Raw genomic sequence first — 18,983 nt, forward strand, 5'->3', positions numbered from 1 at the left:
AACAAAGAGAATGAAACAGAGCAAAAGAGGACAGGAGATGTGAGATACGTGAGAAAGATGAAAAGCAGGCAGAAACTGATTTGGGCAGAGCCAAAACCACCACCAACGTCCCACAAATGGAGACACCAGTGAGAATGAAACACTGGAAAGGCCCAGGGTTATGAGACAACACACACACGCATTCCAGGTACCCCAGAAAGGAGGAGTGAAACATGGAGCTGTTTGAGGGTACTGAAAAAAGACCCCAAATCTCAAATATAATTGAAAAAAATATCCACTAAGCCTCAAACAGGACAAAGACAAAGATAGATCATCCAAACGAGAGAGCGCAATGTCAGAATGACGTCTAAGGGTTTGCAGAGATCTGGGGACTTAAAACGGACATGGAGGGCCAAGGAAACCGTCACAGACATTTGTTGGTGGCAGGTCAATACAGTACCGTTGCAGGTGGGACTACAAAAGTGGGAGCAGAACCCTGATGGGGACACAGACGTTATATCAGACAAGATTGGAATGGGGTTCTCCAAAGCAGTCTCACGACGATGGGCCCCATCAAGGACTGCCCCGCCGTGAGCTGACTGGGAGCGGGCTTGGGTGGAGGAAATCCACTTTCCAGTACATGCTGCCTGAGGGCAGGACTATTCACATCCGGGAATGGCCAGGAGGAATGCAATGGAGGCTTAATCCACAAAGGGGGTGTGCAAATAAGTGTTGGGCTTCCGCTCTTATGCAGAGCCTTCTGCAAAGTGATGCCCCAAACGTCAGCTCTGATACAGAGTGAAAGTGTGAGAATAATTTGATATTCTGACTCAGTAGAAATTAGTGGTGAAATGAATTCATTTCAAATCTCCATTCACATAAATGAAAATATCCATGGACTAAATTCTCTTACACTCTTATAAAGATGAGGTAGACAATAAATTTTTAGAGTGTGTGATAATATTAATAGAATGAGTTGCAGAGGGGGGCGAGGAGGGAAGGGAAAAATGAGGAACCGGTATCAAGGGCTCAAGTAGAAAGCAAATGTTTTGAGAATGAGGATGACCACAAATGTGCTTGACACAATGGATGGATGGATGGATGGATGGATTGTGATAAGAGTTGTACGAGCCCCCAATAAGATGATTTTTTTAAAAGAATGAGTTGCTTTGTGAGGATGTGTTTCCATTCACTGCAGCCGTTCAGCAGATGTTAGACAACTGCTAATCCAAAAAGGAACAAAAATTACTCATAATTTGAATATAAAATCGACCCTGCTGACCTTTAAAGTCACACCACCTATGGTATCCTATGATTCTAAATTTTATACTTTTATCATTGCATAGATAGAATGAAATAGATCTTGCATGTTCTGATGGGGTCCTACAGGTAGGTGGCACTGTGGGATAAGATTAAATTCAGCAAACTGCTAGTCTGATTCTTCTGAGTTAGGAATCTGGTAATAAGTACTATCAAGAAGTCTAGTGGATTTTTAGAACTCAGAAATCTAAGCCCATGAGATATTGTTCCCAGGTACAACAGTTTGACTGACACATGAGACTGCCTGCATTCGTTTAGCATCCTCCTTAGCTCTGGCCTTCTGCCTTATTCAGGCCTAAACACTTCTCAATGGATTTTTGTTGTTCTTGGATAACAAAATAGGTAGGAAGCCAATGCAAATGTTCCTTCACATCCTGCTGTCCTGCTTCATTTGCAGATGCTTTCTTGCAGGGCTCCTGGGACCTGGCAGTGTTTCCTTGTGTTGTATACAGGAGTCGCTATGAGTCAGAGCCAACTCAACAATTCTGATACCAGCTTTCTGGATTTGAGCTAGCTGTTCCCTCTCTAGAGAGGGCCCTGATGGTGTAGTGGGGTGAAGCATTGTGCTGCTGATCACAAGGTTGGTGGTTCAAGCCCCCCAGCCACTTTGCCTGAGAAAGATGAGTCTGTCTGTCCCTCTCTAGAAAGAGCTAAAATATTCAGAGCATTTAATACATATTTATGGAAACATCTGTGAATTGTGTGTCTCACAGAGGAAAGCGTAGCCAATGACTACTTAGTCCTCCAACTCAATCACTTCTACAGTTTCAAAACTGTCTTCAGGATTTCCAGTATCATTTGTGTGCATGAACACCCATCCCACCCCCGTCTCGCAAAAAGTAAACGTTCCAAAGAAATAGTATGTTTCTTGAAATATACATTCTGATGTGCTTACTTTAGATTCCTCTCATATCATAGCTCATATGTAATCCCTTAGGTAGCTTATGGAAGGGGGGGAAGTAGTACCTCTAGTGATCCGTGTAATATACTGCTATAAGGCAAATTGCCATATTTGTGGAAGAGGGAAGAATATAAACTTTGTGGACTCAGACTCGACATCAGCAGCCAAATTTGCCCCCATTCCAGCCAAATGATCTTAATGCTGTGGGGCCACTGTGTGCTGGGAGAATCTGAAGTGAAGCAAACCAGTCTCTGTGGATTTGCAATCCGTGCATTGTAAATACAGCTGTGGCTTCCATCACACAGGATGAGGTTAAAGCTTCTAAAATCGATGAACGAGCTGCTCCAGAAAGCATAAAAGCTTCCGGCTTCTACAGCAAAAGCCGAAAATCGACAATTAGAGCACACACTTACTTCAAGAACATGTGTTGTTGTTATGGCTGCTGGGTACCGTTGTTCTGACTCCTAGCAACCGACAACCATCCTCACAATTGCTATGTCTGAGCACGTAGCTGCAGTCCCTCGGTCAATCCGTCTCCTCGAGGATCTTCCCCCTGCACTTTATCAAGCATGATGTCCATTGACAGAAACTGGTCTCTCCTGATAACATGTCCAAAATATATGAGACCAAGTCTCTCAGTCCTCAATTCTATGGAGCATTCTGGATGTACTTCTTTTAAAACAGATCTGTTTGTTTTCTGGCCGTCCCTGGTACTTTCAGTATTCTTCAACATCATAATCCAAATGTGTAGATTCTTCTTTGGTCTTCCGTAGTCATTGCTCAGCTTCCACGTGCATAGAGTTCGGGAGGTGGGGGCAGGGGGGGTCGTTTGAAACCATCACAGCTTGGCTTGATGCACCTTAGTCCTCAAAATGGCATCGTATCTTGTTAACATGTGGGCAACATGTGTGCCCAAGGGAGTACTTCGTTCGATTGCTTGACCGCTGCTCCCATGAGCATGGATTGGGGAGTCAAGTAGAATGAAATCCTTGACAACTTCCATCTTTCTAGTGTTCTCTGCCTTCAGCCAAGATCCAATGATCCCCCCTAGCATATGCCCCTCTGAGCCTAGCCCGAGCTTCTGGCAGCTCCGTGTCTATGTACTCGCGGTCGTTTTGTAATTTCGGGTCACCTTGCAGATAGATAAAAGTTCAGAAGTGGGAGCTTGGCCTGCGGTCCCGTGGATCTGTGGCTTGCTTCAACAGGGGACTCCCTTCCTCCAACTTTCCACCACTCTCCAGTTTCCTTTCCGGGGGCACCGGCGAGAACATCTTCTTGGCCATCCCCTCTTTGGGGGACCAACGAACACTTTGACTGGTGACCTCCAAACCGACCCCTCCAGAGCTCTCAGATCCATCAGAATTGTTCCCGAAGCTGAGACCGGCGTCCACCAACAGGTCAACCTGCATCTGCGGGCCTCTGACACCTACTGCTCTCTGAGCTGCGTTTTCTACCGCGACCATGTGGCCTGGGAGGGCGGGGGACACTTCTTCCTCCAGCTGGCGAAGGAGCAACAGGAGGGGGCCGAGCGTCTCTGGAAGCTACAGAACCAGCCTGGAGGCCGAGCCCTCTCCCAGTATATACGAAAGCCCCCCAAGATGAGCAGAGTAGGGCCCCCAGATGCCATGGAAGCTGCCTGTCCTGGCCCTGGAGGAAAAACTTCACCAGGCCCTTCTTGACCTGCATGCCATGGGGTCCTCTCACACAGACCCCCATCTCGGTGACTCTCTGGACAACCACTTCCTGGGAAAGGAGGTGAAACTCCTCCAGACGATGGGCGACGCCTGACCCACCTCCAAGGGCTGGCCAGCAGCCCCAAGCCAGCGGCCGAGGATCTCTCCCGAATGATTGTCCTCAAACACGACTAGGAGTTACGGCACCCACCCTCTGCCTCCCAGCTCTGCCAGAACCTGTCCGACCCCTGGGTCCCCTCCCCCAAGCCAGGGGCCAAATGGAAAAAGAAGAAAAAAGGGTAGAAGTGGTGTCCAACCTGTCAGTCTGGTCACAGCCTGATGGTGCCTCCTGGGCAGCGAGGGGGAGGGAGAGAGGCTGGGGGGGCGTGATCTTCTCATACGCTGGGAACACCTCGTCTTTCGTTGCCTTGACTTTGCTGCTTGCTGACCCTGGCACGTTGTCCACTGATATCAGATCCACGTGACTTTGCCCCACCGGCCTGTGATTTTCCTGTGTGCTGCATCATTGCATGTGGCTGTGTGGGTCTGAAGAGGAACGATGGGCTAGTATCAGACACATGGACTTGAATTGGAACGGGCTGGGATATGTTATCTTGATATACAATTGCTTCTGGATATAAAGCTCTTTCTTACACACGAGAGTCACTGGATTTGTTTCTCTAGTCGACATGGCCTAACATGGGGCTATTGCAGTCATTTCTGAATTATCTGCAATAAAATTTTCCTTGCATGTGATATTAATGATATTGTTCTACAATTTCTGAATTCTGTTGGGTCTTCTTTCTTTGGAATGGGTACAAATATGGGTCTCCTCTAGTCGGTTGGCCAGGTAGCTGTCTTCCTAATTTCTTGGCATAGACTACTGAGATCTTCCAGTGTTTCCTCGGCTTATTAAAATGTTTCTATTGGTATTCCATCAATTTCTGCTGTACAACTCCACTACGATCAACCAATCATCTCATTCCAAATATGTTTTCTCTACATCATGACTCATATTTTTCATCCCTTCACTAACTCCTAGTTTCCAGAGCCTCTTGGTATCTGTGCACTCTTCCTCTGGCAAGCACTGTCTGCTTTCAGGATTAATTCCTTGTAATTCTCTGCCATCGAGCCAATGTTGGTTCACAGCAACTCGACACAGTTGCCAGAATCAGTACCTAATATGTGATCAACTTAACTGGTAGCTGTAGGACATCTCATAGGCTTCTATTCCCCCACCCCCCAAAAAGCCAAACGCACTATCACCAAATCAATTTTGATTTATAGTGATCTTAAAAAGTAGAATTGCTCCTTTGGGTTTCTGAGACTGTAACTCTTTACTGGAGCAGACAGCCTCATCTTTCTCCCTCAGACTGGCTGGTGAGTTGAACTGCCAACCTTGCCGTTAACAACCCTATGATTACCACACAGCACTCCCAGGGTCCCTTCTATTCCAGTGGTTCTCAAACATGTATGTGCCTCTGAATCATCTGGAGGGGCATGTTAGACCACAGCTTGAAGATCTCACTCACAGTGTTTCTGATTCAGTAGCACTGAGACCAAGTCCAGTGATTTGCATTTCTACCAAATTCTCAGGTAATGCTGATGATTTGGTCCCTTGAGACCACACACTGAAACCACAGCTAAGCCTCTACGGTTGCTGTTAGTTGCCATGGGGTCAGCTCGATAAGCTTTCCCTGTTTTCGCACTGTGCACGTGCCCGTATGTGCTTGGCAGCATTATGCACCACACAACAGCACACTGCACAGCACTGCGCCATCTTCATGATCACTGAGGTGTTAGAATCCGTTGTAGAGGAGACTGATGCAGTGCCTTCCTGTCTAGGGGGCTCATCTTTCCGGACAGTATTCAGAATGGTTATACAGGAGGCCTTCAAATTTTTGTGAAAAAAACTTTTTTATTTCTCCACTACCTTTCTGAAGTCCCCTCACAGAAAACAATAGTCAGAGTAACTCAGCCTGTAGGTTGGTACTATTTGGGTAAGCTTTCCATCAGCTCTAAGGCAGGGCAATGAGTTATGTTATTGAGAATATGGCCACCTGTGAATAAGAAACTTCTAAGATCCTTCTCCTTGGCAAAGATTCTGGATATAAAACTTTCAATACGGCCTGTGGACAAGAAAGGACTCAGACATTTGCCCTGTCCAGGAGGCTGTGTCTACCGAATAGAGTATTTTGCTAAATGAGATTTCATAGCATTGGGAGAGCGCCTACTCTGTGCCAACCCGTCATTGCACTAACACTGGAGATACACAACTAGGTCATTTAAATGACGGTTCACCTAAATAAGTGCAATAATTCATAATAATCTCCTTCAATGGTTTGACTCCCTTTTTAATATAAAGATAAATCCACAGTAAAGCATAAAAATTCTCCTATGATTCTCACATCACATTGTGAGGGAAACAAAAGTGTGAGAGGTAGTTACACAATTATGCATCAAAAGAATAATTAAGATTGAAGAACTGTTTATGAACTACTCAGAATTCAAAGCACTGTGTGTGTTCACTTCCTAAGGCGGCCATACCAAACAACGCAAACTAGGTGGCTTAAAACAACAGAAATGTATTGTCCCACAGTTCTGGAGGCCGGAAGTCTGAGATGAGTGTCTGCCATGTTGATTTTCTCTGACCGGTCCCAAAGCAGAGTCTGTTCCATCCCTCATCCTAACTTCTAGTGATGCCCAGGGATCCTGGGGAGGGGCCTTGGCTGGCAGCAGCATCATTCTGAATCTCTGGCTCCATTATCTACTAGCCACCTTCACTCCGTGTCTGACTCTTATCCTATTTTATAAAGACATCAGTCCTAGAGGATTAGCACCCACCCTACTCCAGTAGGACAACCTCGTTCACCTACATGATAACCTCTTTGACACCTCTGTTTCCAAACTAGGCCACACTGGCAGGGACTGGGTCTTAGGAGTTCAACACGGCTTTTGGGGGGACATAATTAAATCCATAACACTACATCAACTGAAGTATGTTATGATGAAAATTGATTGTGGTGATGATTGTGCAACAATTTTTAATATATGCAGGCCATTAAATTGTACAATGGGTGCGTGATACATCAATAAAACTTAAAAAACAAAACAAAGTACGTTGTGATGAAAACAGACTGCATTCGGTGCTCTTAAAATCCGCATAAAAGGAGTAAACGAAAGCATGCCTTTAAAGGTGTCTGGCAGATAGCTAAAGGCTGGAAATGAGCCAATATGTATACTGATTTTTAGAACCACCGTACATAATCAGCCTTAAAAATGGTTGCTGTGAAACAGTGTGTGCTATTTTTCCTTGAATGTAGGACAACAGATGGAAAGACTAAAACCTCCCTCCTCCTGCAGTCATTCCACATAGTAGCACCTTGCCTTCCTTCCCTGCTCCAGGTTTTCGCAACTTCCACTAAATTCAACACGGGCTGTGTGCGGCATTATATCGTCCTCTAGTGGTTTCAAAGATATCTCCTCTCCTTTCTTAAAGGCCAGCGCTTGTCACTAGGCCACCTACGCACTTGGTGCTTTACAGCCATGTCTGTGGCTGTCATAGGTCCTAGTCCCTGAGAGAAGCTAGATTCTAGGACCCACCGCAGCACTGCCAAGACAGTGAGTGTTCAAGCGTGTTAGTTCGGGTAGTGCACATCACTGGCTTTCTTTTAAAGTAGGTGTTGCAATAAAGTTTGCCACTGCCGCAGGTAGTTTCAAGGAAAGCCAACATAAAATTTTTAAGTAGTATAGCCTGGGAGTGTAAAAAATTCTGAAATGACAACTTTAACCTCTCTATTAAAAAGAATAAATGGAAAAAAAGAAGAAATGTAGCACATTGACGTATGTGGTGACTTCCAGGCATTTTGGAGTGAACCTTCACATCTCAGTCAAGTCCCGAATGAACACCTGGCTGACCACATTAGGAAACTGGAACCTTACAACTCACTAATCTCTCTTTTGTCTTTTTCACCCTGTGTATCCATTTGACACCTGTGTACGGCTTCTGCCAGGAGCCCTGGAAGCATAATGGTTATGTGTTGGTGAACAATTTCCAGCTGCTAGGCAGGGGAAAGATGAGGCTTTCTACTCCCATACAGAGTTACAGTCTAGGAAACCCACAAGGCCAGATCTACCCTGTCTTAACGGGTCACCCAGAGTGAGAATTAACTCAATAGCGATGAGTTTGGTTCTTGTTTGTGCTGTTTGCTGCTGCTAAGGAACACTCATGGTCTGTTTGCGCCAAGATCCGGACATACATAGGACACATCTGTTAACAACTCCATTGCAAACCCATCCCTCTCTCCCCAGATTTGTGTTGTCATCCTAATAGTGGGTCTATGGACTTAATCCCACCTGGGAATGCATTTTGCTATTTTCAGTGAACCACAGCGCGGTTCTCAACCTGTGGGTCGTGACCCCTTTGAGGGTCTAACGACCCTTTCACAGGGTCACCCAATTCATAACAGTAGCAAAATTACAGTGATGAAGTAGCAACGAGGGTAATGTTATGGTTGGGGGTCCCCACAACATGAGAAGCTATTAAAGGGTTGAGAACTGCTAGTGTAGAGTGTGTCATAAATCTAATCATTTCTGAGCTCAGGGGAGCAACACGGACACAGAAACAATGCCGCCTGTCCATCACCAAGGAGAAACGGCTCCCAGGCCGAGAGAGATGAACAACCACCGAGAAAGGAAGAGGTGCCCTGAGGTGCTGCCTGCAGGTAACCTCCCAAATTTTCTTTCAAAGTCTTTCTGTGAACAGCAAACAAACCATAGCAAATGGATCTTGACCGAGGCTGAGATCACAGGTCTATCTGAAACTGTGACCCAGGACAACAAGCCTCACTCCTGGCCTTCCAGTAAGGAAGACAGCCGGGCTTTCAACCCCGAGAAAAGCAGTCACTGCTAGGACTGGTTTTAAGAAATTTCTACACAGGCGAGGGAGGGGCGGGGGGGGGTTTGTTTAGCATTAATAATTAAGCAGTGGATCAGAAATGAGATCTTATGACTAATCCTTTAACTTAAGTATTTGGGGTTATGGGTTAAAAAAAACATACTTTATCCCACAAATTCCTTGGAATGATATGCAGGATATTAATGATTTCTATAACTAAACTATCAAAAATCTCTATCTGGTGAGAAAGAAGCTATCTCAACCTTCGCACTGAGGGCTTTTTACACACACTGTTGCAAAATGTGGCCATGGAGTTTACTGTTGTTATACTGAGACTGTTACCCATGCTACCACAGGCTTCAAGACAAAATTTCATTTACTTGTAATTAGCAATATTTCAAAATATATAATTACATATTGTTTTGTGATTAATCACTATGCATTATGCTTTAATTATGTTCAATTTATAACAATGAAAATACATCCTGCATATCAGATATTTCCATTATGATTCATAACAGTAGCAAAAAACAATCTTATGATAAAGTTATAAAGTAGCAACAAAAATAATCTAAAGGTTTGGGGTCACCACATCAGGAACTATAATTTTTTTTGCTTTTTTAAATCATTTTATTGAGGGTTCATACAACTCTTATCACAATCCATACATATCCATTGTGTCAAGCACATTTGTACATTTGTTGCCATCATCATTCTCAAAATATTTGTTTTCTACTTGAGCCCTTGGTATCAGCTCCTCATTTTTCCCCTCCCTCCCTGCTTGCCCCTCCCTCATGAACCCTTGATAATTTTTTTTTCATATCTTACACTGTCTGACGTCTTCCTTCACCCACTTTTCTGTTGTCCATCCCACAGGGAGGAGGTCACATGTAGATCCTTGTAATTGATTTCCCCTTTCCACCCCCACCTTCCCTCCACCCTCCCAATATGGCCACTCTCACTACTGGTCCTGAAGGGATCATCTGTCCTGGAATCCCTGTGTTAAGAAACTGTATTAAAGGGTCACCGGATTAGGAAGGTTGAGAACCACTGTGCTAGAATGTGAGAGAGCAGATTAGAGAAGAGAGAGACTGGACTTGAAAAGACGAGTTAGGAGGGTGCTAGAATGTTCCAAATACAAAGATGACAGTGACCTAGCCTTGATGGTGACGATAAAGATGGAAAGGCTGGTCTGACTCAAGAAATACGTAGAAGGTAAATATCATGAAACTTGATGAGATATTAAAGATGACACATCTTTATTGTTGACTAGCTGACTGAGATGAATAGCCCTATCCAATGAGACTGGAAACATTAGAGCAAGTTCAGGTTTGAGGAAAAGATCAAAAATTTGCTTTTAGACATGACAAATTCCTTTTCTGAAACAAGCAAATGTGGGGTCATGGAAAACTGAAGAAGAGGATATTTCAAGAAAGAGTGCAGTACTAACTATGTGGACAACTGCAAGAAATGTGGTGATATGCTGTCTGAAAAATATATGTCTGTAACAGAGAGTTGCTTCAAAAGAACTGTGAACTGAAGGCTTGGTGAGAATAGCGTAAGACGTGAGCAGGAGAGAAACGTAGCCGTGCATTGTCTTCCAACACAATAAAACCAATGTATTGGTGTTGGCCCGTAAGAGAAAAGTGTCATTCCAATCAAGTCAACAAATAGCAACCAAATCAAATCTCTACTGGAGAGGAAAGTTAATTTCAGTTTATGCATGTCATTTGGTCATGTTCTCTGAGCCCCAGAGTAATGCAACTAGCTTTAATAAAGCAAAATATACATAATATGTAGTTAGCTGTTACCACTGCAATTTTAACTAGAAAATAGCAATTTTACCAAGAAAAATTACTACCAAAAAGAAGTCACTTGGGAAAAGTGAAGCGTTTGCTAGAACTTCCCTGGCTCAGACCACTGAGCCAATGAGTTTCACCAGGCTCAGACAAAAGACATGGGCATTTATACATACCTTTAATGAATAAACACAGTACTATGAAATACTAAAAAAATAAAAGTGCCACTGAGTTGATTTCCACACATATCAAGCCTATCGGATGGAACAGAGTTTCTCCTTTGGGTTTCCGAGGCTGTAAATCTGCGCAGGAGCAAAAAGCCTGTCTTTTCCAGGTGGAATGACTAGTAGAGTTTAACTGCTGATCTTGTAGTTATCACACCAACATGTAACCCACTTGTAACCCACTGTTCCACCAGGGCTCATACTACAAAATATTCTAAATCACATTTCCCACCGTAGCTGATGAGTCTTTATTCTCTTATTTGTCTCAAACAAAAATATTGAGCGTTTAGCTTCTTGGGGAGGAATGGGTTGTCAGTGTTGTTAGATGTGATACTAGCGGTGTGGTTAGGGTAAACATTCCATCAGGAATATATCAAACCCATGGCCAGGGCATCCTTTTCAATTCATCTCCCTCACTGCCATGCAGTGGCGCTGTCGGACAGGGGAGAACTCCCTGTGTGTGTCTGAGATGGCAACTCTTCATGGGAGGAAAAAGCCTCACTTTCTCTCACACAGAGACAGGTAGTTTCAAACTGCTGACCTTGAAGTCAGCAGCCTAACTTGTAACCACTATGCCACCAAGGCTCCTAAGCTCTGCCTTATAACGACTCTCACTTTATAGGTGAAGCAACGTAAGGTCATTTGCTTGAAAATGCTTCTTCCTCCTCACCTCAGAGGAAGGGGCATTACCATACTACCAGCCAGCCAGAGGAGTGGATTGATGAAACAAGAATGTCATCATGTTGACGATGATTACAACTGGGCGTTGGGTACAGGAGGTTCATTATACCGATCTCTGTAACTCTTGTACATGTTTAGAATGCTCAGTAATGAAATGTTGAATTTTTTAAAGTCATGCATACTTGTGCGCTCAGCACAGAGGATATGCCTTCCCACAATATCCTCTCCATGAATCCAAAATTCCATCCAAGTTCCTGGTCAGCTTCTACCAGTAAGCCATTTCTGGTCCACTTGTACCATACTTTACTTGGGGAACCTTAGCATTTGGGATTTTGAATATATAATGTTACTAACCACATTTATTTCCCATAATAGATTATGGAGTTCCAACAGGCAGAGTCTAATTTCAACATCTTTTATGCTATTAGCGCCCTTAGTGGATACTCAAATTAACTAGAAGAGTACAAACTATAACTCATGCCATTTTCAAATCCAATCCCCTGGCCCTAAATTCCCCGATGGGTTTTTTTTAATTGCCACCTATTCTGACTCATAGTGACCTTACCGTCATCCCTACTGAAGACTTACTCTGTGTCATTTACTGGTCTACACACTTTTCACAGAGTCACGCATGTACCCCTTCTCTCAATCTTAAAGAAGAATGTTGTGATGTTAATCACATCAGCAAATGTCAGCCAAATTTAAGCTCCATTTGAAATGCGTTAACCTTGATTTATATGCATCCTTCTAAATGAAGCTCTCTCATCTCAGAAGGAATGGAGCTAGCTCTAGAAAAATATGATAGCTCATAGTGACTCTACTAATTGGGTTTTGTGTGGACTTGGCTGCCCAGGATTCTTAGTGGTTTGGCAGGTAAGACCTAGTAATTCCCCACGAGGTGATTACACAGTGCAATCACCTCAATAATGGGGTCGGTAACGAGCCACCCATCAATTGTAAGAAGATTGCGGTGGAATGCAACTCCCTTACTCCCATCACAGTCCAGAAGCAATCAATCTACAGAAACTTTTCTCAGGGGTGTGGCCTGTTTCCAACAAAGTAGAAGGATTCATACTTCCTGGTTTTATATTATATAGTGACAATAATCAAAACAAGCCTACTACTGATAAAATAGTAGATACATAGACCAGCGGGAAAAATTAAGAGTCCAGAAATAAAACCATACATCTGTGATCAACTGATTTGTGACAAACATGCTAACCCTAGCCAATGAGAAAAGAGGTTTCTCTAGAGAAACAAACCAGGACACTTAGGATTTTATATATGTTTGTATAGATAGTAGGAGAAGATAAGAAATAAACAGCTAATAATAGAGCAGTACAAATGGTTATAGTGCAACTCACTTCTGTGACAGCTAATACACCGGCAGTCCTTCAAGTCTTGAGGGCCACCAGGTGCAAGTCAAGGAAGCAGACAGCTGAGTCCTCTGCAGAGTAATTCAGGCTACCCAGCCACAGGCAGCAAATAGCAAGGCAGGTCACCAACAGTCAGCCAGATGCCAGCGTCAGACAGTCCTGAGCTCAAGCAATGTATATTGCAGTAGCATAGCAAAGCAGGTCTTGAAGGAACCTCAAACTACAGCGACACAGTCCATGGGTTAGGTGTCCCACAGGTACTGTAGCTTGCAAATCGAAACAGAGAACAAGTCAGCCACATACTGGTCTGATCATCAAAGAGCAAGAGACAAGAAAGGTGAGGCTCGCTGAGTAATTTATCTCTCTGCCCTTCAATTAATCCCACATGTGTTTATCGGCCAGGTTGGCACAATAAACCTACCAATCACAAAGGTATAGGTCTTTTTTTTTTTTACCTTCAATATGCTTCAAAATGATGCTAGGAAAATTGGGTTTCCACATGCAAAGAAATGAAACAAGATCTTTGCCTCAAGGACATTTATAGAGGTCTAAATACAGGCATGGACATATGTAAATCTACTTATACTCTTATACAAGCCAACCCGGATATCCATCAAGGCACCTGATTTTACCACAAAAAAAACTGCATTAAATAATGCTAAAGTGGTTGAAGGGAGAGGTGAAACAGTGTAAGACACAACAAAACAATAATAATTTATAAATTATCAAGGGTTCATGAGGGAGGGGAAGTGGGGAGGAGGGGGAAAATGAGGAGCTGATACCAAGGGCTCAAGTAGAAAGCAAATGTTTTGAGAATGATGATGGCAACAAATGTACAGGTGTACTTGACACAATGAATGTATGTATGGATTGTGATGAGTTGTATGAACCCCCAATAAAACAGATCAGAGCTGGAAACATAGGAAACCCAGGACATATAAACCCCTGAGGATCAATAATGTAAATAGTGATACCAGGAGGGGAAGGTGGGGGGGAGAAAGGGAGAACTGATCACCATTATCTACATATGACCCCCTCCCTGGGGGATGGACAACAGAAAAGTGGATGAAGGAAGACATCAGTCAGTGTAAGACATGAAAAAATAATAATAATTTATAAATTATCAAGAGTTCATAAGGGAGGGTGGGAGAGGGAGTGGGAAAATGAGCTGATAGCAAGGCTCAAGTAGAAAGAAAATGTTTTGAGAATGATGATAGCAATAAATGTACAAATGTGCTTGACACAATGGATGAATGTATGGATTGTGATAAGAGTTATGAGCCCACAATAAAATGATTGAAAAAAACACTTCTTTCTTCCTCTGACTTGGAATGGGTCATTGAGAGCACTGCTTCAGAACAAATCACCTGCTTTCCAGATAGCAAGGGTAGGATGGCACAGCCAACTCTAAATGCTGTCAATACATTGATACCTATAAAAAGTTGAACTGGCAAAAGTTGTGTGCTAGCTATGGTTACAACAATAACAAGAAAGGAGGGGCAATTGCTGAGGCTGCTCTATGTACAACTAAACCTCTCCTGGGAATTGGTTTAGGAATTGATACTTTGGTTGGGAGGCTTATAGTCATGGTTTCATGAGACATCTCTGTTAAGTAGTCTAGTAATGTACTTAGTGATACTATGCTGCCTCCTGATTCATTGTGTACTGCCTACGGTCTTACAAGTCGTCGGTCAAGCCATAGCATGTGCTATCTCTTTGCAGGGAAAAACAGAGGAAGATGGAGACTCCAGAATCAGAGGAAATGGGAAGTGTGGCTAATTGCTTCCATGAATAACTGCCTACTTTGTAATGAGGCCAGAAGAACTAGATCAGTGGTCCTCAAACTACGGCCCGCGGGCCACATGCAGCCCACCGAGGACATTTATCTGGCCCGCTGGGTGTTTCTGCCCCATTTTTTTTTTACTTCAGAATAAGATATGTACAGTGTGCATAGGAATTTGTTCATAGTTTTTTTAAACTATAGTCCAGCCCTCCAATGGTCTGAGGGACAGTGAATTTGCCCCCTCTTTAAAAAGTTTGAGGAGCCCTGAACTAGATGGTGGCCGGCTACCATTACTGAGCATTTTGATCAAAGATGCTATCAAAGGATCCTGTGCTAGGAAGGAAAAATACAGAACAGAATGTCAAGTTCTCATGAACTCTAAACTTTCTGGAGCCATGAAAATTGATAAATCCATGACACTACTGAGATAATCTTTAAACTTTTAACCAAAAAAAAACATACCTTGAAATCTTTTTTTTTCTTTTGCTTTTTTTTCACACCCAAATGTGCCTTTATTTCTTCCCCCCTTGCTGGCTCAGTTCAAGACTGGAGCTACACACCAATTACACTTGTGCTTCCCACAGCTCTGAAAACATGCACACCCCAACCCAAGATGCCAAAGAGACAAAGGCTGAAGGACTAGTTTTATTTTTTTTGTTTTACCATTTTATTGTGGGCTCTTACAGCTCTTATAACAATCCATACATCAATTGCATCGAGCACATTTGTGCAAATGTTGCCATCATCATTCTCAAAGCATTTCTTTCTACTTGAGCCCTTGCTATCAGCTCTTCTATTTTCCTCCCTGCCCCACCTTCCCACCCTCTGGAGTCCCTGATAACTACAAATTATTATTATTTTCATATCTTACACCATCTACTGTCTTCCTTCACCCACATTTCAGTTGTATGCCCCCCTCCTTGGGGTGGGGAGGGTTGTACGTTGATCATTATCAGTTCCCCCTTCTCTCCTTTCTCCCCCCACCTCCCCCTACCCTCATGGTATCACTACTCCCATTACTGTTCTTGAGGGGTGTTGAGGACTCTTATCTGCACGAGTGTACATGCTCTGGTCTAGCCAGGTTTGTGAGGTAGAACGGGTCAAGATAGTTAGGGGGAGGAAGCATTAAAGAACTAGAGGAATGTTGTGTGTTTTGTCAGTGCTATAATGCACCCTGATTGACTCGTTCCTTCCTTATGAACCTTCTATGAGGGCATGTCCAAATGTCTACAGATGGGACTCAGGTCTCCATCCCAAACCCCCTGGTTCGCATTGAAATGGTTGGGTTTTTTGGTGGGGGGGGGTAACTTCTGATGCCTGACACCCGATCTCATCGACATCTCGTGATCACATGGGTTGGTGTGCTTATTCCATGTAGGCTTTGTTGCTTCCCTGCTAGATGGTCATTTGTTTAAGTTCAAGCCTTTGAGACCCCAGATGCTATATTTTGTAATAGCTAGGCACCATCAACTGCCTTCACCACATTTACTTACGTACCCATGTTGTCTTCAGTGATTGTGTCTAGAAGGGAGTATCACAGAATGCCAGGTTCTTAGAACAAAGAGTTCTTGCATTGAGGGAGGGCTTGAGTAGTGGCCCATAATACTTAACATATAAATATAAGCATATAGACCAACATCCCTATCATTATATATTAGTATATTTGCATATATACTTGCCTATATTTAGACCTCTATAAATGTCTTTTGCCTTCTAGTTCCTTTCTCTATTTCCTTCTATCCCACTATCAAGTTCGACTTTCATTCGGCTCTCCATATTTCCTCTCGACTATATTGCACTTAATCAAACCCCACCAGATATTCTATGCCCTCCTCATCATCAATTTGAGATCTCTTGTTATTCCCTTGCCCCTGAGTTTGTTGGTTCCCCACCTCCGCCCCCGCATTTCCCACACCTCGGCATCGCCCATGTCCCCCTGGAACTGTCAGTCCAGTTGTTTTCTCCTCAGGATTATTCTGTAGATAGACATAGGGAGGGGAAAAGAGAGAGAAAAGAAACCCAAAAAGAAAACCTATAAATAGGTCCAGGCCTATCTGCTGACCCTTATGAATGTTTTCTGACCAGGTCTGATGAGGTGCCCAGCCCTGTCCTCTGAGTCTGAAGTCTACTTTTGGGATTCCTCAAGGACTTCATTGCTTTGCCCCCTCACTGCTCTGTTGAGCTCCCTTTGTGTTTCGCCCTGGTGTTGGGGTGTCAGACCAGGCACCGTTTCTGAATTGTGTCTCCAGTGCTGTCCCTGGCAGCATTATGGGTCAGTGATGAGATGCCATGTCTCCTGGTAGGGCTGGCCCTACGGTCCTCTCTGTGCATTGGCTGCTCCAACGGGTCACTGACTTGGGGCCCAAGACAGGACATTGCCACCTTTGTCATTGTAGTTGGTCCTGGTGGCTTCCACCAGCTCAGCCAGGGCTCCTTGGTCTTCCAAGTTCACCTGTGTGAAGGCAACAGTGGTACAGGTCTTTCTGTGCACCTGCAGGCCCAGCTGGGCCTTGCCCTTGATGAGGCAGTGGGGGACCCCCACTTTACAGCACAGAGTGGGCAGAAAGACCACCAGCTTGATGAGGTCCACGTCTTCGTGTGCCATCACCACCACCTGAGCCTTCTTTTTCTCTACCAGAGTGGTGATGGTATTGACCCCGACTCGCAAGACAGGCAGCCTCTTGGTGGGGATGGTCCCCTTGCCGGCAGCCTTCATCTCAGCCTGGACCAGCAGCCTCTGCTTCATCTCCAGCAGCAATTTGTAGGCCAGCTTCTGTGGCTGAACAGCTAACTGGCGGTCCAGGGCCTGGGTGAACTGGTTGATGGAGGGCAGCACCTTTAGCCCCTTGTGCTGGCTGGATGCCACTGCAGCCAGATGTAGTGCAACCACCGGATGAAGTGGGTCAGGTCCCTCTTGGGCTGGGTGTTCTAGCCAATTCTGAAGTTCTGGGGCTGCTTCTCAAACAAGGGGTTGCCCACCCCTTTGGCCTCCTGCTCCTTGACAGTGGGTGCTGGGCCACCTTCTTGCCCTTGGTCTTTTTCCCTTTCTGCATCTTGGCTGGCTGTACAAGAAAGCTGAAATCCTCCTAACATCTAACAACACGCTCATTTCTCAGCCAGCCCATGACTGTGATTGCCTTTCTTCTGCACAATGTCTTCTCATAAGACTTCAGGACCAAGAGATTCCTGGCCAGGACACAAATGCAGAATAGCCCCATTCCACAGTGGATTTGAGTGAAAACTGGTAGTAAGATCAGGTACAACTCCAAATGAAGATGTTGGCGAAGGACCAAGCTGGTCCTGTGAGGATGCAATGGCATGAAGCCTGGTCAGTTGCCACCATCTGATCACTTGAACCTCTATTGGCAATCACCTGGCTTCTTTCTTGCTTTCAATGCTAAGAAGTTGACAAACAATATGTGAGCCCTTTGGTTTGAGAGAAAAACAAACAACAATCGTTTAACTTAATGAAAAGGATTTGCCTCGAGTATTGTGCACCTTTAAACACTGTCATATGGTATCGAGTTGACAGCAGCCACTGGAAAGGTTAGATGGGAACTTCAGGAGCAGTGAGATTATGCTGATGATGGTGGGACAACATTACAGAAAAACCAGCTCACTGACATAGAGTTGATGCTGACTCATAGTGACCCCCTGTGGGTTCCCGAGACTGTCACTATTTATGTGGGTAGAAAACCCAGTCTTTTCCCCGAGGGGCTGCTGTTGGTTTTGAACTGCCCACCGTGTGGATCATAGCCCAGTGCATAACCACTATGCCACCAGGGCTCCTTTTTGACAAAAGGGGGGTGAAAATGGTTGCATAACTCGAGAAATGTAATCGAGGTCCCTAAACTATACAAGTCCAAACTGTTGAAATGGTGTAGGAGGGACTTCAAAGAGTTCATGAAAAAATTGCATTGCTTTGTCCCACCCAGGTGAGGCAATTTCTGGCTGAAAACACTTCTTTTGGGGCAGAGTAGGCTCAGAGTTATCATCCTACGAGGTCCTTGTGTGTATGAATCCAGAGGAAGATGAGGCTTTCTTTTTTTCTTCCTCTTTGTTGTTACTGTTGTTTTTTAGTCATTTTATTGGGGGCTCTTACAGCTCTTTTAACAATCCATACATCAATTGAATCAGCACAATTGTATATGTATGTCCATCATCATTTCCAAAACATTTTCTTTCTATTGGAGCCCTTGGTATTAGCTCCTTTTTTCCCTCCCTCCCCGACCCTCTCACCTTCGTAAACTCCTGATAATATTTTTCATATTTTATACCATCCATTATCTCCCTTCACCCATGTCTGTTGTTCATCCCCCAGGGGGAGGGGGGGTTACGTTGATCACTGCA

At 44.2% G+C, this 18,983-nt stretch overlaps 1 pseudogene; it reads right to left on the reverse strand.

The window, feature by feature from the left end:
- Positions 1-16,980: 16,980 nt before the first annotated feature.
- Positions 16,981-17,686, reverse strand: LOC142440006 (large ribosomal subunit protein eL8 pseudogene; annotated as a pseudogene).
- Positions 17,687-18,983: the final 1,297 nt, after the last annotated feature.

The sequence above is a fragment of the Tenrec ecaudatus genome, chromosome 2 (genome assembly GCF_050624435.1).
Source record: "Tenrec ecaudatus isolate mTenEca1 chromosome 2, mTenEca1.hap1, whole genome shotgun sequence".
NCBI lineage: Eukaryota > Metazoa > Chordata > Mammalia > Afrosoricida > Tenrecidae > Tenrec > Tenrec ecaudatus.